Source organism: Bos indicus, chromosome 2 (assembly GCF_029378745.1).
Source record: "Bos indicus isolate NIAB-ARS_2022 breed Sahiwal x Tharparkar chromosome 2, NIAB-ARS_B.indTharparkar_mat_pri_1.0, whole genome shotgun sequence".
NCBI lineage: Eukaryota > Metazoa > Chordata > Mammalia > Artiodactyla > Bovidae > Bos > Bos indicus.
The window spans coordinates 114,922,828-114,946,261 of record NC_091761.1 but is presented as its reverse complement, the minus strand read 5'-3'; the positions used below and the strand labels follow the sequence as shown (position 1 = coordinate 114,946,261).

At 40.0% G+C, this 23,434-nt stretch overlaps 1 protein-coding gene across 1 annotated transcript in view; it reads left to right on the top strand.

Annotated features, from left to right (window-relative positions):
* Positions 1-23,434, top strand: part of IRS1 (insulin receptor substrate 1) — a 64,159-nt gene that overhangs the window by 4,361 nt on the left and 36,364 nt on the right. The gene's annotated exons all lie outside the window — the stretch shown is intronic.

Sequence of the window (23,434 nt, the reverse complement as noted above, 5' to 3'; positions counted from 1 at the left end):
TCCAAGACATATATCCTGTTAATACCAGTTCTGAGGTTTGTAAAGTTCGTTTGTAAGAACCTTGATCTCCTTATGGAAGTTTTCTTTTGACTATATACTGAGGTCAGTCTCTAGAAGGGACAGTTCTACAAAAATATTTGTTAATCCAGGGGCTAAGCCCTTCATTTAAAGGTAATTTCTCAGAGCTCTTGAGGTTGATCTTATCAAGTTGCCCTGTGCACTTTAGTTCTGTGATTTCACAATACCAAGGCAACATAACTAGTAGTGGGAAACATCAATTTTTATTCCTGTTGCCCTAAAAAGATTCAGAAGTACGAGCTTGCTTTAGGCTTACAGATTTAGAGAAATAGCTGTCTGTCTATGACTCTCTTTAAAAAGTAATTATTGGTGACATTTTGTTTCTGAATGAAGATTTATGAAATATTACCCACACACGGACCCATCACCTCACAGGCATGGCTGCTTTTACACAGTGAAGTCTGCATGCATCTGGGACCCATTATTGAGTTAAGAGTTATGAAAATTCAGCCCACTGTGTCAGCCTTACAGTTGTCTGTTCTTGCAAAGGCCTGTACAGAGACCCCCACATAGATCATATGGGGGCTACTGTACATCTTCTGTAAAATTACTTAACATTTTTACTTTGAAAAGAAATATTAAGTCAGGGAGATGGAAGAGTTTGGTTTTCATCTGCATTGAATGTAAGAGCTAAACCTTGTCCTCTTCCTTTGTAGGATACTTACTGTTTACCTTTTAAATTCTAGAGTGGATACCTCACTAAATGTTGAAAGTTGGCTTCGGGTCTTCTATGGCTAAGGCTGTACTGAAAATGAAAAACATTTCTAATAGGAAATTAGCCTACTCTTCATTCTGTTGAGCCTTTTTTCTGGTGGTCATAATTGTGGGAAGAGGAGAGGAGTATAGTTTGCAAATAATGTGATGAGTTGGCAATGTAGATGTTTCCAGCATTTGGAAACACTTTATTCTGACAAACATTATCTTGTGATAACCTTTTTATATATGTTTCATCTAATGTGCTTTTACATTATTCTTCTTAATATGTGCCCATCCATAAGGAATTCATGTGTATATTGGGTTCATATTCCTATTGATTCTAATATTTGACCCATATCATTTGCTGTTTTCTGGAACAAGGTACAGGTATAGAAACATTCAAACTAAGATTTTAGGGGATATATATTATGCAAAACATTTGATTAGTATTTAGATTTACATTCATGATTCCTTCTCTAGAAGAGAGATTTAATTGTGTGCATCAACAGTAAAAATTTTGGTTGTTTCAAATGATGTTTTGGGACATGTGGATCCCTCTAACACTTTAACTGTTTGTGTTGCAAAGTTTCTCATTTATAAAGAATGGGAATTTGAAGGGGGAAAAAAAATCCAAGCAGAACCAAGATTTTGGTTTTAAAGAGGAAAGAAGAGGCTAAGAAACAATAAGTTTTCCTCACCTGTTTTCTTAATTTGATCAGGGTTTTTTTGTTTTTGTTTTTGAAAGTAGAATAAATAATATTTTGCTTTGAAGGAAGTTGACCAAATAAAGTTTTCATTTTTCAAAACGGCTTTAAAATAAAATCCTCCTTTTATGGAGGATACATTAAAAACAAACCAACGCAAACAAAACAATCTTCTATTCTTAACTTTCTGAGGGAAAAATGTAGTATTCTGGAACAACCATATAATCATTCCTTAATAATTTTGGAGCAGCAATAGACCAGCAATGGACAGCACCATGCCAGAAAAATTCTACAATGTGTATTTGTAAGATGTAAATGGAGAGAGGTGAGGGTATGTGTGTGTGTGTGTGTGTTTTAAGTGAGGCACCAAATGCTACTTGGCACATTTACATCTTGAATTCTGCTTGTTTGCCTTTGCCCTGTTGCCTTTAAATTTGTAATTTAATAGGTAATTATCATATGAAACAAAAAGAAATCAAGCCTGTCTGTGGCAAACCCCTTTGCCTGGGAAGGAGTATGTTACTTTGTGAAAACATTGTTTTCCTAACTTCTCAGCAATTGCTATCTTTGCCTGTCTTTCCTATTTCTCAGGTAAAACCTAAAACAGGAAAAGGAATGAGGGACTTGGAGATGTGTGTGTGCTCTTTCCCTTAACTCCTCATTTTAAACGTCTCTGCTTGTTGAATGTTTTTCACCGTCTGTTACAGGAAAATGTTTCTGAGGCATTTAGCGCAGGTGCCCAGGAGTGTTGGTTGCCCTTGATTCACCTTCTGTCTGATCACCTTTTCTGTTTATCTTCTCCTCTCTCGTCCATCGGTGTCTCCTCTGGGTTCTAACCTGCTGGATTTTTTTTTTTTTTTTCTTGGTACCCTCCTTTCCCATCCCCCTTGTTTTCCCACCTCTTATTTCATGTTCCTGCCATTGTCTTTTTTTTCTCTCTCTCTTTCTCTTTGGCTCCATTTCAGAATTTCGCAGTACTTGTGGCCTACTCTCCCCAGAGTTAATGGAGAGCCCCAAAAGCAGGGCAGAAAGGGCACAACAGCCAGCTATCTTCAACCAGCGTTTACCTCAAGTTTGTTTTGTTTGGAAACTGCAGCTGGGCAGGTAGAGCAGGCTTTGGCAAAGACATAGGCTCTTGCCATTTATTTTAGGTTCCTTTTTTTTTTTTTTTGGTCGTTTTGTTCTGTCCCCTTGGGAAAAAAGTCCATTTTTCTTCCTTCCACTGCATTTCCTAATTGTGATTTCCAGGACTCCTACCTCCAAGTCTGCCTCTCATCTCTCCTTCCCCATTCCTCCCTCCTGTCACCTCGCTGTGTGGCCTTTTTGTCTGGCACTTTCTCATATCCACGGTCACCTCTGCTTCTTACATGCCTCTCTATTTATTTGGCGCTTGGCTCCCTCTCCCTCCTGCAAGTCCCTTTTGGCCCGGGGTTGGGGGGCTTAGTATCGAGGCGGAGGCTACCCTCAGACTCCCACCCGGTCCGTTGCCGGTTGCCCGAGGGCGCGGGGGGCGGCTGGGCCCCTTTCTGCGAACCGCGCGTGGTGGGCGGCGGCGGCGGCGACGACCGCCGCCGAGCCCTTGGCCCCAGCAGAGCGCGGCAGAGACTGGCCCCGAGTGGGCGGGGCAGCCGGGCGCTGATTGGCCCCCGCCAGAGCCAATCAGCGCGAGCGCAGGTCGTGCTGCAGCAGCGGTGGGGTGGGGCCTCGGGTGAAGGGGGTCGATTGGGGGGCCTTGGTCCGGGGTCCGGCGTGGGCGGCGGGCCAGGCATCCGGGTTGTAGCCTACCTCTCTCCCGCCACCCCTTCCCTCTGGTGCCGGGAAAACGGAGCCAAACACACGCCCCCTCCACCCCCTTCCCGGAGGATGTTGTGCAGCCGGCCCTATTAGTGTGCATCCAGACCAGAATCCTAAGAATGAGAAAGTCCAACCAGCCCACTGACAGAGGCCGGAAACGCACACTTCCTCTTATATTTAATTGAGAAAAATCCAGGCCGTGACCATGTGACGTGCCCCATTTTGTTTCCCTCCTCTCTTTACTACGGTTTACTACTACGCCACGTTCCTGTTCCTTCACCTTCCCAGAAAACTACAGCACGTGGCTTAGGATTGATTGGGTTGGCTCAGGAGTTTTACATTTACTTCTCTCACTATTGGGAGGGAGGAGAGAAAAACAAAACAAAACATTGGAGTAGAAAATACAAGTGCTGTGGCAGGCACCGTGTGGGGATCATTCGGAAAACACGTTTGGCTTGCATTTGCCTTGGAGTTAACACTTAACTGAGTGCTTGCAATTTGCAAAGCACGAAGCTAGGTAAGATCAACAAAAACTAACCATCCTAGGCCCTCGGGAGTTCCCAGTGAAATGAAAACATCTGATATATCTTTGCCAGTCGTGAGAATCTAGAGATTCATTATAAGAGCTTGGGTAGGGTTCCTTACTGAGTTTGGAGGTAATTCGGATTGCTTCTAAAAAACCGATCCCCCACCCCCACCCCCCATCAGTGACAGCTCTAGTGACAGCTCATCAGACAGGCTGGACGAACTGATTTTGAAAGCTTGCTAAATTTGTGTTGTGCTCCCTCAACATAGCCAAACTTCTCTGCGCTGTATAACCAGATGAGATTGGAAATTTGTTCAAATTTGTCTTTTCTACAGTAAAGAGGGAAAATAACAAAGACAAATTCTGTGAAAGTATTTTTTCTCCATGCCTCTCAAATAAGTATTTCTCAGCAGCCAGCAATCACTGTTGTAGTCGCTGAATCATAAGCCCCAAAGGCAGCATTTTTCCTTAGGTGTCGATTGAAACATCGCAGGTGAAAATGTAAGGAAGTAACTCTATGCCCCCTGAGTAATTCTGTCCCCCAATACTGTGTCTGAGCAGGTGGGAGCAAGCTTCTCTGTTCCAAAAAACTTTGAGATTTTCATAATTTCTACCACTGTTTGGGTAGCTTTTTATTTTAAGAATAAATCCATAAAAATTTCACATATTGTAGTCATTTATCTGATTGCCCCCTGCTGCTGCTGCTGCTGCTAAGTCACTTCAGTCGTGTCCGACTCTGTGCCACCCCATAGAAGGGAGCCCACCAGGCTCCCCCGTCCCTGGGATTCTCCACCCAAGAACACTGGAGTGGGTTGCCATTTCCTTCTTCAATGCATAAAAGTGAAAAGTGAAATTGAAGTCGCTCAGTTGTCTCCGACTCTTAGTGACCCCATGGACTGCAGCCTACCAGGCTCCACCGTCCATGGGATTTTCGAGGCAAGAGTACTGGAGTGGGGTGCCATTGCCTTCTCCAGATTGCCCCCTGACCCGCCCCCAAATAAACAGTATCTCTAAGTTGTCTTAGAGTAAGAGACTTGGAATTCAAAAGGGCATACTACCCTCCTGTCTCCCTATTCTTTTTAGTTGTTGTTGTTTATCAAAATTTCTGGAAAATAATTTAACGCCATCTTGAATGATACAATGGAAAGAACAGTTTCTGGGAACCAGAGATCTTGGGTTGTAACACAGTCTGTGTCCTTTGCTAAGCCGGGTGACCTTGAGAAAGTCGCTTAATTTCTCTGGACCTATTTCCTTTTCAGTAACTTGAGAATTTAGTTCTAAATTATTCTAACTTCTTTTGCAGCTCTAAACATAGTGATATTTTGTAGAAAATGACAGATATTCTTTAATGGGTCAGTTGTAATGAGGGTTCTTTCTGGAGAAGCTGTTGTTGTGGTTGTAATAAAGTGCTTTAGAATGTTCTGTCCCGTTCTACCTTCTGAATCACTCTTTTGATTTGATTCAGGACTGATTTCAACCTTTCTTATTTGGATGGAACATTTTCAGGTTTTAACAGACCTTAAGACAAACCTTCCTGACTATACCAGTCTAAATTTTTAGAACCTTCTCTAAACTCAGTTTGGCTCCTCTCCCTCCTCCCCTTTTAAAAATAAAATTTATGTAAGGATGTAAGTTGGAGAAGACTCTTGAGAGTTCCTTGGATGGCAAGGAGATCAAACCAGTCAGTCCTAAAGGAAATCAGTCCTGAATATTCATTGGAAGGACTGATTCTGAAGCTCCAATACTTTGGCCACCTGATGTGGATAACTGACTCATTTGAAAAGACCCTGATGTTGGGAAAGATTGAAGGCAGGAGGAGAAGGGGATGACAGAGGATGAGATGATTGGATGGCATCACTGACTTGATGGACATGAGTTTGAGCAAGCTCCAGGAGTTGGTGGTGGATAGGGAAGGGAAGCCTGGTGTGCTGCAGTCCATGAGGTCACAAAGAGTCGGACATGACTGAACTGACTGAAGGATCTAAGTTACCTGCTGATTCCTTCACTTTAAGGTCAGCTGTTAGAAGCACCCCTCCCCACCTGACAATATGCTGTTGTTTAGTCACTAAGTCCTGTCCCACTTTTTTTTTTGCGACCCCATAGACTGTAGCCTCTGGTGGCTCGGTTGGTCAAGAATCCGCCTGCAATAAGGAGATCCAGGTTCAATCCGTGGGTGGGGAAGAGTCCCTGGAGAAAGAAATGGTAACCCACTCCAGTATTCTTGCCTCGGAAATCCCATGGACAGAGGAGCCTGCTGGGCTACGGTCCATGGGGTCACAGAGTTGGACATGGTTTAGGGACTGACTACACCACCACCAAGACTGTAACCCACCAGGTTCCTCTGTCCTTGGGATTTTCCAGGCTAGAATACTGGAGTGGGTTGCCATTTCCTTCTTCAAGGGATCTTCATGACCTAGGCATCGAACCCTTATCTCCTGCTTCGTAGGAAGATTCCTTATTGACAGTTTAGGTCAGGCTTTAACCAATCCATGTCCATGACGTTATTCTGTTGGAATAGAGCTGGTGGTCTCTTTATGGATAATGTTTCTCAGTTGTTCCATCAGAATCCTTCAATGAGGTAGCCACTTGAATGAATGGAGAGTAAATCAGAGAGGCTGATTGGGAACTCTAGGAAGTCATGCACAATTTTTTGTTTAGTTTTATTTTTCTCTGTTAGGTGTGTGAAAAATCTCAAAGCTTCTCTTGCTGGCGGAAGTTAGCACTGTCCAGTTTTTGTGCTTCAGATTTTTGATTGGTCGTCTGAGCTGTTCAGTGCTTTGCTGACCCAGTGTAACCCTCCCTGACCAGTTGCCAATGCTTTCAGAAGGTTCTAGCCTTTGGGCACTTCCATGTGGATTTCATAAATCATTAGAATAGTCTATTGACTCTTTCATTCAAAACTTCATTGACCTATGCTTTTCCAGTTCTCCTCCTATAATCAGATATGTTTCTTAGCTGTATTGTATATAAATGATTCCTTTTATTTTGGTGGGTTGGTAGTTTTAGAATAATGGAATGCTTCACCATTTTGTTTTGCTTTGTTTTAAAGAAAACCATTTCCTCAATTATTTCCTTATGTTACAGACTTACTGGAAATTGTATTAAGGGAAAATTGCTTCTGGTGGATTAACTTGAAGTCAGTTTCACACTAAATATTCTGTAACTTTTTTTATGCTAGTACTTTTCTTGTATTTAAAATTATAGATACTGTACCACATTTATAATTATGTAATTGACATTATTTCATTACCATGAAAGTCTATAGCTATGTGGCAAACTTGAAAAGTTCTCTTAAAAATGTTGAAATAAGCTCAGAAGTTGTAATCACTTTGAACTTGAACAGAATTACATTTTGATGAATTTGTGGGGGAGAAAGTGTTCTTCCCATCCTACTCCTCCGCCATCTTAGCTCCTCCCCCAAACAGAATTACATTTTAATATTAGTATGGTATCATAGTATACTCATTTCAAACTATGGTGAAATATGGCAAAAAATAAGTTGTAAAGCTTTTTAAAATGATGGACTAGTGTATCTTTTTTTTTCTATTCTTATCTTCCATTATGAAAATGGTAGTATTTCTCCCATTCTTAATTTAAAGGAATAGGGGGAGAATAGAGCAGATAAGTATAAGGTACTATCATCTATGGGAAGAGGAACATTTTCCATCTTAATAGTCTTGCTGCAGGCTCTACTGTAGTCTGTTTGTTAAAACAAATTTGTTTGGCTAAATGTTATTTGTGCTTCTTCAATGAGTCAGTGGTCTTTGCATAACACAGCTTTTAAAAATGCTGCTTTTCTTTTTTAGCCCCCTTTCTGCATTTTTGTTAATGATGGCCATGGAATTGAATATGGGTCTAAGTATAATTTTAATTGTATTTATCTTCAATCAGAGAGGAGACTTTTGTGATTTTATTACCCTAGTTTGAATATTTTATTGAGTAAACTGAGTTGCATTCATGGTCTTTGCCATTCCTTGATTTTGTTGTTTTTGTTTTCCATTCTATGTCACCCTGTCCAGCATCACCCTGGCTCTGTTAGAGCCAAATTCATATGCATCTGATAATAATTGGTCAGGCTGAAGAAGATGTCTGTATAGCCCAAGTTGTAGTAAGGGAAAGACTGTAGTAAGGAAAAGACTATACCCTCCCCTCTTTTTTTCTGTTGACCAAAAAATTCTTAAGTGTGAGTTCTCTGATTGTCCTTGACATACTTAGGTCATGTAACTGAGCAGTATTAGTTCATCTTGAGAAATTGATAGTTGTATTATGTTTGTTGAAATGATCAAAGAGGCATTCTTTTTGTTGTTTTCCTTCAAATATATCTAGTGTGGCAAACAAATTAAATTTTGCACAGAGTCATGATTCATACTTTCATGAAGATTATGATATAAATGAGACTGGCAACATTTAAAAAAAAGACATTTGCTAAGAATAGAGCAATTGAAGGTCTCTGAAATATTCAGTAATTACTTTGTTATTTTGTTACTGTTTAGCCATTAAATCCTGTCCAACTCTTTTGTGACCCCATGTACTGTAGCCCACCAGGCTCTTCTGTCCATGGGATTTCCCAGGCAAGAATACTGGAGTGGGTTGCCATTTCCTTCTCCAGGGGATCTTCCCAATTACTATGTATTTAACTATTATGCAGTATTCTCCAATAAAATAATCTCCATTTTTTTTTAAATTATTGAATGGGCTCTATGGAATGTGAGGAATAATCATACTTATCCTTGAGTCTAAGGGATTGTGGAAATAATCAGAAAAACTTTCCAGATCTATAGAGGCCACCCACCTCCCTTCCTCAATGTCAGTGATCTTCTTTGGCCAGACAAACCCTAAACTACAATTTCCTGTTGGTTTCCCTCCCCTTTTGCCTCAATAAGTACCATTGAGCACCTGTTGTATTCCAGATGGCACTTGTTTTGCTAAGAGGGTGGGGATGGAGACAAGGAAATGGGGATGAAAATGGGAATGAAGAGAGTTTATCCAAGAACTACCAAATTTCTTCTGGCAGAACTTGGTGGGGGTGGGGGTGGGTGCTGGGGAAAGGTAGAAATCAAGATTTAGAAGGTGTGTGTGCACGCACTTAGTCGCTTAGTTGCTCAGTCATGTCGGACTCTTTGCGAACCCATGGACTGTAAGCCCGCCAGACTCTTCTGTCCATGGGGTTCTCCAGGCAACAATACTGAAGTGGGTTGCCATGCCCTTCTCCAGGGGATCTTCCCAACCCAGGGACTGAACCCAGGTCTCCCGCATTGCAGGCGGATTCTCTACCATCTGAGCCACCAGGAAATATTAAGAAGCCACCAGGGAATATTCAGAAGGTGTAATTTATGAACATTAGCATTTTCTCCTACACTTCAGGTGTCCATCTACCTTTAAGTTTTGTACTTTTCTTAATCATTCTAACCTCAGCTTCCTGCCTCACCATAACACTAGTATATTGAAAGAGTTTATAAAGCTGTTGTAATTCTCCTTTGGAAAAATGGTTCATTTTTGCCTCTTTTGATAGCAAACATAACATTTGCAAGAAACATGAAAAAGTTATCTTTAGTCTAAGTGGAGTAGCCAGGAGAGGGGTCCAGGTGTTACATGAGCAGAAGTTTAGTGAGTACTTGTCATGGGTTGGTCAGTGTTAGGAAACATGGGGTGAGGATGAGAACTGTAAAAAAAAATAATAATAAAGTGAAATCTCTTTTTTTGGTCTTAGAAGCTCTATATTCAAGGACATTTCCTCCCTGCCTTTGGGTGGGTGGCTTTTATTTTTAGTAGTGAAAACGTCTAGCCCTCTGATCTCTGGTTCCTGAGCCTGCTTCTGGCGGGAAGTATAATCTCTTTTGAGATTTGCCATTTCTCTTTTCTCTCTCTTTCTTTGTTTTGATGGTGTGCAGTCATACTTGTTTTTAAGCTTGTAGTAGTTTCCTCTAGAAATATTTAAAAAAGCATTTTTTAAAAAAAGTCCACCAAGTTTTATGATAGTTTGCTGTATCCAAGCTTTTTTTTTCCCCTTTACTGTTTTGGTACAGGCAATGCATATAACATGCTCTAAGTTTCAAGTGGTTTACACATTTTTTAGAGGTATAGAGTCACCATTAAGACTTCCTTCCACTCCTGTACCCCAGTTTGTCTTCTCAGAGGTCACCACCAACACTGTTTTATTGTTTATCTTTCTAGAGATGAGCTGCTCATAAATCTTGAAACTTAGTTATATAAAGTTGGTTACATGCCCAACAACTCAGTCTTCCATGGAAGAACAGGCTCAGACCTCACATTTCTGCAGGAAAGGAACACAGCAGACAAGATACCTCTTCGAGTGGATTCAATGCTTTGTTCCTGTTAAAGGGAAAAAGAAAAGTACTCTATTTTCCATGCCTCTTTTGAATCATCAAGTTAAAATAAGCACATAACCCAGGAAGAAGAAAAGCATTGGTTAAAAAATGGTCTCTTTTTCTAACTTTGAAGCATTTCTCCTAATTGTTAGAGAAGGGGAAGGTATCTAGATTTTCACGTACTATCATTTTATAGCTTTCTTTACTTCCCCAGTTCACTTTCATAGTAGTACTCGAGCATTCAACACCCAGCCCTTAACCTCTTTAAGACTGAATGAATAACTAGTTCTTAATATAGTGTAGTAGGATTAAGTATAAAGGTTAAGGATCTTTCTGAAGAGTTTCTGGACACCGAAGTCTCATAGTTCTGAGAGTTCGAAAGAATGAATGCCTCTTGCTGGATAAGTGAAAGCTAGAAGTTCACCTCTGAGAAAAACAAAAAACGTGACTACTGGGGTTTCTCATACCAGGCTGTTGTCTATATTTTTAATGCCATTGGTGGTTGGTAAAAATATTCATGGTGTTTTCCTAGACTGGAGAATTTTCCTTTCTAATAGTCCTCAGATGGCTCAGATAGGACTGGAAATGAAATGTCCTGGAAAGGCATCCAGAGCCCAGGGGGGCTTTAGACATTTTGAACAATCCTTTCTCTACCTCTTCACCCAAACTGCCCTCTCCCCACGGACCCCTGAAGCTGAAACAGATGAGAACTGAAACTTGAGTGGGGAGAGCTGGGAAGCCATGACCGAAATAGTGTCAAAGACTTTTAAATGGCTTAAAAGAGGTTTTCCCACTTGAGTATGAGTCCAGATCTGGGAACAAGAGTTGCTAATTATCGGAAAACAAACCCAAAGGGTTGGTAACATCACACTCAAAGCCGAGGCAGAGTTGTAATTCTTTGCCCCAGATCATGTACCAGTCAGCATTTGCTTTTTTCTTTTACCAGAATCCCCATGCCGTAAATGCTCCCAGGGTTACAGAACAAAACAAAATGGGGCCCCTGTAGGAAGTATGTCATGGCAGGGGAAGGGGAGGGACATCCTGAAAATGTTTCGAGGGCCTGGCTGAGCGGGATATCTATAACCTACTTTAGGCAACTCCCACCTAACCCCCAAATCCTCCCTTGATTGCTGTTTCCCCCCTGCCCAATTCCAGTGTATGCTTTAAACCACAGCTAAACAATAACTTCCTTTCAAACCTGATCCCATTCCTCAGGTTAAGGAATATAAATATTGCATTTTTTAAAAAAGAGTAGGTAATGACTTAATTTCTGAAAATACTTTACTTCCACTAGTAGGGCACCCTAGATGTGTGTGTAGGCGGGGAGGTGAGTAGGTGGGGAGGTGAAGCGGAGGGTTATGGAGAGGAAACTACAGTCTGATAAAAAGGGTTCTATTCCTAAAACTGGGTCTTTAAAAATATCTTGCGGGCTTGGTCCCTCACAAGTCCCTGCAAGGGATGACCTTCAGAAAGTGTGCAGGCTTGTGTTTCTTGGGCCTTTGAACTGGGTGAGGAATGTGTCTCAGGACGGAAAAATGAATGGCTGGTACTTTTAGCCTCCAGCTTGAAACTCGCTGGAGGAATGTCATTGTGCCTTCAGAGCCTGCTTCCCACCCCACTGGGCTCTTGCAAAGTGTCTTTGCAGCATCAAGTACTCAACAAAACCCCATGCCACCCAATTTGATCTAATTCACTAGCTACTTTTTGGTGGATTTTAAATGAATGTCTCTTCTCTAAGAATAGAACACCATTCCATGGTTACTCATGAGATAAAGACATTTCAGGCTTTTTCTTTTTTTGGCTTGCAGAATATTATTTAAAAAAATAGTGGCAGGAGGTATTTAGAGACATAAATGAAAAGTTCTTAGCTCTGATGAGTTCAGAATGGATTTTCACCATCTATAAAATTGCATTTGCAGTGTAAAATCAATTCATTTAATTGATCAAAGAAAATATCTAGAGCCTTTGGTTTCCTGGGTTCCAGTGTACCTAGCATGCTGTCTCTTTCCTTTCTTTCAGAAAGTTTACCCCTTCCTGAGAGATGCTGGAAACCCCTTTCCTGGCTTGAATCACTGGTTTCATGCTCCTCTTTCCTCCTAGAAATTGTAAGCTATTTGAGAGTAGTCTCACTTAATTATTTCATGACTCCAGTATTAGTGGAGGTGCTCACAAAATGCTTGCCAAATTAAAAATTTGTTTATCAACGGTTAAGGAGAGAGTTGTTGAATCCAGGAAGAGGATAGCTTTAGAAAAATCCTAAATGAAGACAACACTGCGGATCTGTTTTGAGGCCCTCAAACCCTTTCATTTGCCAAATATTTTTAAAGTCAAATTCAGATTTAACAAGATATTTAAAAAATCATCAAACAGAATTATAGGAATCTTTGCAGTCTGATATGACCGGATGTGAAAACTGGGGGAAAATTAATTACAGCTGCATCATTGCTGTGTCTGAAATCCTTGCATACTTCCTCTGCTCCCCCAAACCATTCTTTGAAAGATTGACAGAAATTTTGCTTTGTTTTGACAAAATTTATTTCTCTGCTTCCAACAGTAGTTCATCAACTTTTGTTGTACTAATAGAGTTCTTCTGATGTTAATTGTAGCCTACTGATCTAGGTCAAAGCATAGCGTTTTTACTGAGGTTTGAAGATATCAAAAGCAATGCAAAAAGTATTTGAAAAATAATTATTGTATCATAGTTACCTCTGTTTTTTCAAAAAAGAGGCCAGTTATTAAGTATGTGATTCATAGAGGACCCTTCTAATTTGTCCCCATGCTCATCCTTTTTTTTTCCTCTTGAGTAGATTGTTGCTAATTCGCCTTTCTACTAAAATATGAATAAGGTCTGGGGAAAGGAATTAAATTTAAACAAGTCCATTTTGCCAGTGTGGTACTTGTTATTACTCTGCTAAAAAGTTACCTTGGTCTGAGCAGTTGACCCTCATTGCCAAGATATGAGACTTTCCTCTTGCATTCTGTTTCTGCGCTTGGTTGAAGCTGGAGTAGTTTGATGACCAAAGGATTAGACTATGTGTTCTAAACTAGCTTATCACCTATTATAGTAATTTTTTTCAACATTGCTTGAAGTTTTAAGTATTACGCTAACAATTAGCATCCAAGCAATTTTATATATAGCAAAAATTTTTTGTTTTTAATATAAAACCCCACAAGTCCCCAAGATCTATAACATAAATATGTTCTGTTTTATTTTAAATAGGACTTCAATTTTCTTGGTCCTACATAGTCACGTTGGCATTTATGCTACTTTCTAAAATGTGAAAGTATTTTCAATGGGCATGGGTCTGGTATTGAATTAGGCTATTTTTCTCTCTGCCAGGGTGGTTGACAAGGTTTACATGCTTAGTGCAATGCCTCTGGCATTTGGTCGACACTATTTGTTGTAGATACTGAATGAATGAATGTGGGGCCATATGTTTTTAAACTACAGTATGGGAAAGGTGCCAACACCTCATTTATCTATAGAACAGATTCATATTCTATTCAGGAGGACAGAGAGTTAGAGTTTTTCTTAGCTACATTACCACTGTCTGACACTTGGTAAGTACTTCTTAAACATTTCCATTCATTCCAAAATTAAGCTGTTGTAATTACTGAACCTGGAAATTTGAAGAAATCATAACCCGACTTGAAGATAGCTGTGGGGAAGTGCTGAAGACTCAAACGTTCTGGTTAATTAATGCAACAAGGAGTTTGTGAGTTTCTCCTGAGTGCCAAGCATATCCCTGAGTTCTTGAATTACAACTGTAAAGAAAACAGGTGAAAATTTAGGCTCTCATAGAGCTTTTTTTTTTTTGAGGACCCGTTGAAAGAAAGGCTAGAAAGGATCGGCTTCCTTGGGGGACAAATAAGGCCCACTGAGAGAAGGAACAAAAACTGCCAGCCCTTTTCATGGACTTGAAGGGTTCACATTGATTTATTCCTGTACTTTTACTCATCACATCCTTTTGCCTGGATCTAAGTATGTTTTTTATACTCCTTGTGGCTTTTCACTTGTGATCAGGGTTACCTTGTGACTCACAAATGAAACAAAGTCACATTTTTCTGACCTCATGGGACAGGATATGAAACAGAAGGAAGTAAAGACTTGAAATTGGTGTGTGTCTGCTTGGGAGAGGTTGCCTTATGTGAAAGGCAATATCTGGAACATGTAACACTCAGGGAAGGGTGTGAGGGGTAAGTAAGGTCTCCAGGAGGCCCCAGAAAAGACTGGGACTGTGTGTGGCCACCACCGTGTGTTGGGCCACGTGTGTATGTTGATGCCGTGAACCACAGCTTATGTCGTGGTACTGGATGGTAGTAGTTTTCACTGTTTAAGAGGTTTCTTTTGAAGACTATTATGCAAAACTGGTTATGGCTCATACCAATTCTTTTCTGAAGTTTTGTTTGAAAATTCTGATGGAAAATTATTTAATATGTTTACTTTTCTCTGCATCTATTCTTTGTATAAAATGTTTGGGAGGAAAGACCAGTATCTTGAAACTACTTTTTAAAAAAATGCTTTTATTTTTATATTACTGTGTAATTTACTAATAAGGATATTCGGTATGTTCCTGGTATATCCATACATCACAAGAGTAAATTCCACAATTTTGAGGTGACTTTTTTAGTGGTTACCAGTTTTTATGGTGAGGAAATGTGAGATTATTTCCCTCACTCTGATTTTAGCAGTGATAACAAGGAACAAGGCCCCTGTCCTTTTTATTTTTAAATTGAAGATATAAATTATATTTTTATCAGAATATTTAAATTTATATATATATATATAAACTTCTGTAAGGTACAGTAAGGTTCTAAAAAAACATTGAAAAAATAAAACAATGCATTTAAGTGTGCAGAATATAAAACAGGAAATCATAACAACATTGCTGTTGTTATTATTCAGTTTACTAAAAGAGGAAATGAGGCTGGAAATAAATTTAAACAGAAATTCTTAGAAGACAATAGCCATAAACATGAACTGTTTCATCAGTGAGTAGACAATGTTCATTAAACTGAATATGACTTTCTGGGTTTCAAATATATATTTATTTGCTGACATTTAATTGCAGTCAGTTTCCTCTGAAAGCAATTTTGCATCATCCTACTTTTCTGTAAAAAAGAAGAAGTCATCAAATACAATTAACCGTTTGCTGCTGCTGCTGCTAAGTCGCTTCAGTCGTGTCCGACTCTGTGCGACCCCATAGACAGCAGTCCACCAGGCTCCTCTGTCCATGGGATTTTCCAGGTAAGAACGCTGGAGTGGGTTGCCATTTCCACCTCCAATGCATGAAAGTGAAAAGACAAAGTGAAGTCGCTCAGTCGTGTCTGACTCTTTAGCGACCCCATGGACTGCAGCCTACCAGGCTCCTCCGTCCATGGGATTTTCCAGGCAAGAGTACTGGAGTGGGGTGCCATTGCCTTCTCCAAATTTACCATTTAGGGTTCTTTAAAGTGGCCAGGAAATTTAAAGGTGTTTGAAAACCATTTAGAGAGCAGAACACATGAATATTTTTAAAATCACCTAACCTTGTTTTCAGAGAAGGCAATGAGTGACTTCACTTTCACTTTCACTTTTCACTTTTAGGCATTGGAGAAGGAAATGGCAACCCACTCCAGTGTTCTTGCCTGGAGAATCCCAGGGACGGGGAAGCCTGGTGGGCTGCCGCCTATGGGGTCGCACAGAGTCGGACACGACTGAAGTGACTTAGCAGTAGCAGCAGTAACCTTGTTTTATTGCTCATTTTTAACCCAGTAGGAATGTTTTAAAACATTTCTCTACTTTCTATTGCTATAAGATGCTCCACGATTATCTTATTTCCTGCCCCTGTCCTAATATCATCCATTCCTCTAGGGAACTCTGATTCCTTTTACTAGAGAATTGTGTTAGAAACCAAGATCTTGGCACTAGATTTGTTTGTTGCTACTGGAATGTTATTTCTTTTTTGCTCTCTCAGCTGTCAGAGCAAGGAAATGTATGTGTGTGTATTAACCTAGATATATATAATACTATATATATGTTTATAAATTATATATACTATATATAATTATATAGTATATATTATTATAGTATATATAATTATACTATATATATTTATACTATATAATTATACTAAAATTATATATTATAGTATATATAATATATACTATATTATATATACTATATATAATTATATATAGTATATATGATATATAATAGATAGACTCTCTCTCTCTCTCTCTCTCTCTATATATATATATATATATATGTTTGCTCCGTTGTGTTTGACTCTTTGTGGCCCCATGGACTGTAGCCTGCCAGGCTCCTCTGTCCATGGAATTTTCCAGGCAGGAATGTTGGAGTGGGCTGCCTTTCCCTATTCCAGGGTATCTTCCTGACCCGGGGATTGAACCTGCATCTCCTGCATTGCAGGTGGACTCTTTACCACTAGCGTCATCTGAGAAGCTCATGTGTGTGTATATATACATTCACATATACATGTACATACACATATACACATATACATACACACACGGACAGAGTCGGCTGGCAGACTACAGTCCAAAGGGTTGCAAAGAGTCAGACATGATTGAGCAACTAAACACGCACACATATCTATAAAAATTTCTGCATGTAACCATCTGTAAGTAACTTAAGCTAATCATGGGTTCATGCTAATGTCTGAACTCTGATCACTGGATCATTATTGGTCAGATTATTGGTGGATTATTCTAGCTTCTGCCCTTTGCTTAACCTTACGTCCCACCCCAACAGGGAGAAACTCGGCTGTCACCATCCTTCATCCATGTACTTACTGGTTCAGTTTCACTGCATATGTGTATGTAGCAGTGTCAGATTGTCAACACATGCCCTATAGGAAACGACTTTATCAACTAGAGTGCAGTTTCTTTTGCCTTTAGTTTTGTAGATTTTTGCCACATTTCCAGAGTTACTTAGGTCAGCACCTCATATCTCCACCTGCCTCAGGGAGATTGCCTCATGCATTTGTGATATATCTAGATGCTTCCATCACATTCTGTATTCCACCTGTAATCAATGACCTCTTGAATTAAAAAAAAAATTTTTTTGCATACACTTAAGGTTTATTCTTTTTGATATAAAGTTCTAGGTTTTGACAAATGCTTGTGGTCTTGTGTTTACAATTACAGTATCATGCAGAATAGTTTCACTCTCCTGAAGATTATCTGTGCTTCCCTATTAAACCTCTTCCTAATACCCAGCATCTGGGGGTAAACCACTGATCTGTTTAATATCTCTGTGGTTTTGCCTTTTCCAAAATGTTATATAATTGGAATCACACAGTACATACATTTATTTATCAGACTGTCTGTTGTTGCTTAGTGGTATGTTTGTTAAGATTCATTCATGTCCTTTTTTGTGGCTTGATAGTTCATTTCTTTATGTTGCTGAATAATATTCCATTATATGGATGTACCATAGTTTGTTTATCTAGTCCACTGACCTCTTATGGGATATTTTCTTACATGTGTTTGAAGACCTTTGTGAAGTCAGCTTTTAGTTTTTTCCTTTATATTAAACATTATTAGATTTTAGTTGGCATTCTGGTTTCTCAAACCTTTAGTCAATTTTGTGGTTCTTCCCCAAATCTACACAATATCCTGCATCTTTTTCCTGCCCAGAATTGGTCAGTATTCTGGAGTAGAGTGTTTCAGACCAACCCAGCATACAGTTGGAGATTTGCTTCCTAATTTCTCCAGTTCTTTCCATTTTAATTGGCTCTTTGTCAGTGTTTCTTTGTTCAATAACAGCAGACCATTATAGATTTTTTCCCCTAAACTTTAAGCTTTTTATTTTGTATTGGGGTATAGCCAATTAACTAAACCCTGAACTGAACTGATAGCCAATAAACAATGTAGTAGATTCAGGTGAACAGCAAAGGATTCAGCCATATAAATATACATGTATCCATTATCCCCAAACTCCATCCCATCCAGGCTGGCATATAACACTGAACAGAGTTCTATGTGCTATACAGTAGATTCTTGTTGGTTATCCATTTTAAATATAGCAGTGTGTACAGGGCCTTCCCAGAGTTCCTAACTATCCCATCCCCTTGGCAACCATAAGTTCATTTTCTGAGTCTCTTTCTGTTTTGTAAGTAAGTTCATTTGTATCATTTCTTTTTAGGTTCCACATACAAGGGATGTCGTATGATATTCCTCCTATGTCTGACTTACTTTACTTGGTATGATACTCTCTAGGTCTGTCTTTGTTGCCGCAAATGGCATTATTTCATTTTTTCAATGGCTGAGAATTTATTTTGTTGTATATATGTACCACGTTTTCTTTATCCATTCTTCTGTCGATGGACATTTGCTTCCATTGGACTGCAAGGAGATCCAACCAGTCCATTCTGAAGGAGATGAGCCCTGGGATTTCTTTGGAAGGAATGATGCTAAAGCTGAAACTCCAGTACTTTGGCCACCTCATGTGAAGAGTTGACTCATTGGAAAAGACTCTGATGCTGGGAGGGATTGGGGGCAGGAGGAGAAGGGGACGACAGAGGATGAGATGGCTGGATGGTATCACTGACTGAATGGACGTGAGTCTGAGTGAACTCTGGGAGTTGGTGATGGACAGGGAGGCCTGGCGTGCTGTGATTCATGGGGTCGCAGAGAGTCGGACACGACTGAGCGACTGAACTGAACTGAACTGATTGGCTATTATAAATAGTGCTGCAATGAACACTGGGGCACATGTATCCTTTGGGGTCATGTTTTTCTCCAGATATATGCCCAGAAGTGGGATTTCAAGGTGATGGTAGCTCTATTTTTAGTTTTTTAAGGAACCTCCATATTCTTCTCCATAGTGGCTATACCAAGTCACGCTACTACCATCACTGTAAAAGGGTTCCCTTTTCTCCACACCCTTTTCAGCATTTGTTGTTTGTGGATTTTTTGATGATAGCCGTTCTGACCAGTGTGAAGGAGGACATACAGATGGCCAATGGGCACATGAAAAGATGTTCAAAATCGCTAGTTATTAGAGAAATGCAAATCAGAACATTATAGATTTTTGTATCACCTTGGAGCCACTGTGATCACCAGCTCCTTCTCAAGCTCTCTTCCTCCAAGGACCTAGCTACTTGGATTTTTTAAAACAGTTTTATGAATCCTTTCGCTAGTAATCTTTTAAGGAATATTTTATGATATTGCCTTACTATAGATATTTTGGTGGCGCTAGTGGTAAAGAACCCACTTGCCAATGCAGGAGACCTAAGAGACGTGGATTCGATCGCTATATCGGGAAGATCCGCTGGAGAAGTGCATGGCAACCCACTTGAGTTATTCTTGCCTGGAGAATCCAATGGACAGAGGAGCCTGGTAGGGGAGGCTATAGTTAGGGTTGCAAAGAGTCTGACACAACTGAAGCAACTTAGCATAGATATTTTAAAAACACATTGTTTTTCTTACCATAATTCTTTCCCAGGTCTCAAAGAATCAAGTTAATAATCCAGATCATGTGAGCGTGATCATCATCGATTCTGCAATAGGAATCTGGAACTGGCCAGGCACCGCTGCCTGGTCTGGGTGCAGTGTGTGGTTCACACAAGACGTGGTTCACACCAGACATGGATTTCACAAGACGGCCACAAAATTCATTCCTGTCTGGACCTGTAGTCTGGGGACAGGGCTTTCCTTCCTGGATTGCAGAATTGTTCCTAGACTCATAAAGGGGCCACTCTGTGGGAATCTGTGCTTATCATTTGGGCTTAAAAAAAAGGCAGTTACTTAACAAATGTCTAAAAGGGGCTTGAAGAGCATATTGAAGAGTTTTTCAACACTCAACAAAAATTTTTGAGCATTTACTGTGTTCAAGGTGAAATCAATCTTAAGGCTACTCTTGTAGACTGACTTCCATTGAGAACAGTCAAACCCCTTTGTACCCGCCTGGGGCGAGCGAGTGTGCTGTAGGGCAGGTAATCATAGCACAGAGTGATAAGAGGGCCATAAAGGCATAGATATTTTGCTCAAATACAAAGACACAAAAGACAAGTGATACGGTCCCAGGCCGTTTATGTTATGTGGCATAGTTAAGGGGGAAACATTGATTTTTTTTTTTCTCTCTCTCTCTTTCTGAAATGGTCTCAACTTGTTGTGTAATTCTGGCAATAGAATTCCTGACATACTAGATCATAAAGATTATAGCTAGGCGTCTTTTATACTGTGTATGTGTGCGTCTGCATGTATTCTTACCTTGGGTTACATGTGTAATTTTTCAAGCACATTCCCGTATAATCAGTTTTGTTGTCTGTACTTGTTGACTAGCAAAGCTTCTGGAAAAGTTGTTTAAAAATATAGGGCCCAAGGGTTTCCTTAAACACATCCTTTTCATCAAAATGAATCTCTGGGCAAAAACTATTTTTAAACTTGTTTAAAAATTAACTGACCTGAAATAAATCTTCGTTCCTTTACGAACCAGATATTAAAAATAGGGATCTGTATCTGTTAATGGCTTTTGTTTCAAAATTCCAAAAATACCCAAATAGAGGTCCATAGGTCATTGACTGGGGATATTCATGGGATCCTCTGTAGAATTTCTGGGGCTGCTGGATTTTGCGCCTTCTCGATTGCCACCAAAGTCTAAGAGGAATTGGTGTGACTGGACTATATTTGCATTTAGAGTGTTAGCAAGCCTCCAGAGTACATATGCTGGGCTATTTATGAAACAATTTCAGCTGACAGCTGAAGATCAGAAGCTCCTATTTTGGGACGTGTCCTAAATGTGAGGTTCTGTGGTAAAAAAAAAAAAAACATTTAGTGTCCTCCAGATAAGAATACTTAAAACAGGAAGCAATGGTAATTTATTGCATCCTGTGTAAGTATGTCCTTATCAGTCAGATAAGCTTTTGGTTTCAGTTCTGCTTTCCTGATTTCTTGTAATGAGCTTCTGTAAGAGGATTTTAGAAAGGGGGGTAGGGGGGCTTAGGGGTCTGGGGAGAATTTGCCAGCATCATTTTTCCTGTCTCGATAAGATTCTTTCATTTCCTACTACTCAACAGTATTTACTCTGCTAGGAGAAGAACCTTATACTAATGTTCACTCATCCCATTGGCTCATCTACTGTGTGTGTGCATATAAGGTTGATTCTGTATTGTTTACAAGGCAAGGCCAGGTAGACTATAATATATGAAAGGTCGAATGATACGATAGAACCAGCATGGGCAGGAAATGAGGAGATGTGAATTTTATTCCTGATTCAGCCACTTCCTGGGATCCAGCTTTCTTTGACCTGATTTTCTGGTCCGTAACATTGGCTGTGGTAGTATTTCCCCAATCTCACAGTTTTGTTTGAATCAAGTAAAAGTGCAATTGGAAACTACGAATTGCCTTTTGAGCCTAAGATTTGCAGTGGTTTGAGTTTAAATCCCTCCACTTCCCTTTTGCCCTTACAACACAAGGATGCTTTTGGTTTATGTTTGTTCCTTATTCAAAATGCTTTTCAAGTTCGATCAGCTTCCTATATACATCTTGACTGGAAAAGTATATTGTGACTGAGTGCCTGAAAAGATACATTGACTCTGACTCTCTAGTTCAGATATTTGTTTCTCGGTGCATGAGTATTTTGTACTGTGAAATTCTAGGAATTATTAGTTTGGCACAGAAGGAACTCTACACGTGGGCTAAATTATTTTAGAAGCTGAAAGTATAAATCAGGATTAAAGACTGCGGTGTATTTGTTAAATTTTAAAAGGAGGTATGTGGATGCATTTTATAGTTCCTATGGATTTTTTTATACACTAAATATGGAAAATAAAAGTACTGATGGGTGGCACTGAATGTTTCCTTCCACAGAATTCTTGTTGATAAATATCTCTACTCTGGCACCCTTTGCCAGAGAAAACTGGTGTTCCTTGCTGTGCTGGGTAGAATGGTGACCATCTTGAGGCCACAGGGAAAGGAAAGTATGACTCACTTAGTGAAGGAACTAGATTAACTCTTTAAAGTTGATCTTAGAATTTGAATGGTGCAATTTACTAGTCCTAAAGAAAGCAAGCTTTGGAATCTGTAAGCTGGCTGAAAGAATGGGATTTACTCTTGCTGGGATAAAATGACCTTGGTAGTGTGGGCTATGTTGTGATTTTGAAGGTTACCCTTTATTTTTACCCCACAGGGGAGAGTGGGTATTGAGATGTGAGCACATTCTTGGTCCTGACTTGCATTTTTCAAGGTCATGGTTTTTGGGGAAGAATAATGACAGTAGGATAATGACCCTGAATATTCATTGGAAGGACTGAAGCTGAACCTCGGATGCTTTGGCCACCTGATGCGAAGAGCCAGCTCATGGGAAAAGATCCTGATGCTGGGAAAGACTGAAGGCCAAAAGAATAGAGAGAGGCAGAGGATGAGATGGTTAGATAGCATCACCAACTCAATGGACATGCGTTTGGGCAATCTCTGGAAGATAGTTGGAGGAGAGAGGAGCCTGGTGTGCAGCAGTCCATGGGGTCACAAAGAGTCAGAAATGACTTAGCGAGTGAACAACAGCGACAAAAAATGACAGGAGGGTACACGTGACTGAAGATGCGTTTACAGCGGCGTGCTCCTTCCTTTGCTCAGGTGCACAATACTAGTTAGCTATCCAGAGCAGTAATTTCAAGGGCTCACTAGGTGCGTTTGTAGTCCAAAGTTCAGGGCATTCAGCTCCATCAGTCAAGGAAAAAGAAAACAGGGGAAAAATGAGAACAAAGGAGTAAACTGGAGGAGGTGTAAAATTGTGTCACACTTCTGTAGCTAGTCATTGGCCATAGTTACTTAATAATTTATAATTACCCAGAGGTCAGGAGTTAGAATTTTAGTTATTTTGCTATTTTATTTTCCACGTAGAGTGGATTATATAAACCATGTATGAGTCTCTTGAGTTTATTAAGAAGAATATTAGGGTTGTAAGCATCCTTAAAGACTATAAAGCTTAAACCATTCATTGTATAGATAAATGGCAACCCACTCCAGTGTTCTTGCCTGGAGAATCCCATGGATGGAGGAGCCTGGTAGGCTACAGTCCACGGGGTTGCAAAGAGTCGGACACAACTGAGCAACTTCACTTTTAAACTTAGGCCCAGAGAAGCTGAATAACTTGCTCAAGATGACACAGATTTTTTGTGGTAGTATCAGCCAAGAACCCTTATTATCATCCTGAGTGAGTGCTCAGTCACTAAGCCGTGACCAACTCTTTGTGACCCCATGGACTGTAGCCTGCCAGACTTCTCTGACAAATGGGATTTCCCAGGCAAGAATACTGGAGTGGGTTGCCATTTCCCTCTCTAGGAGCATCTATGACTTAG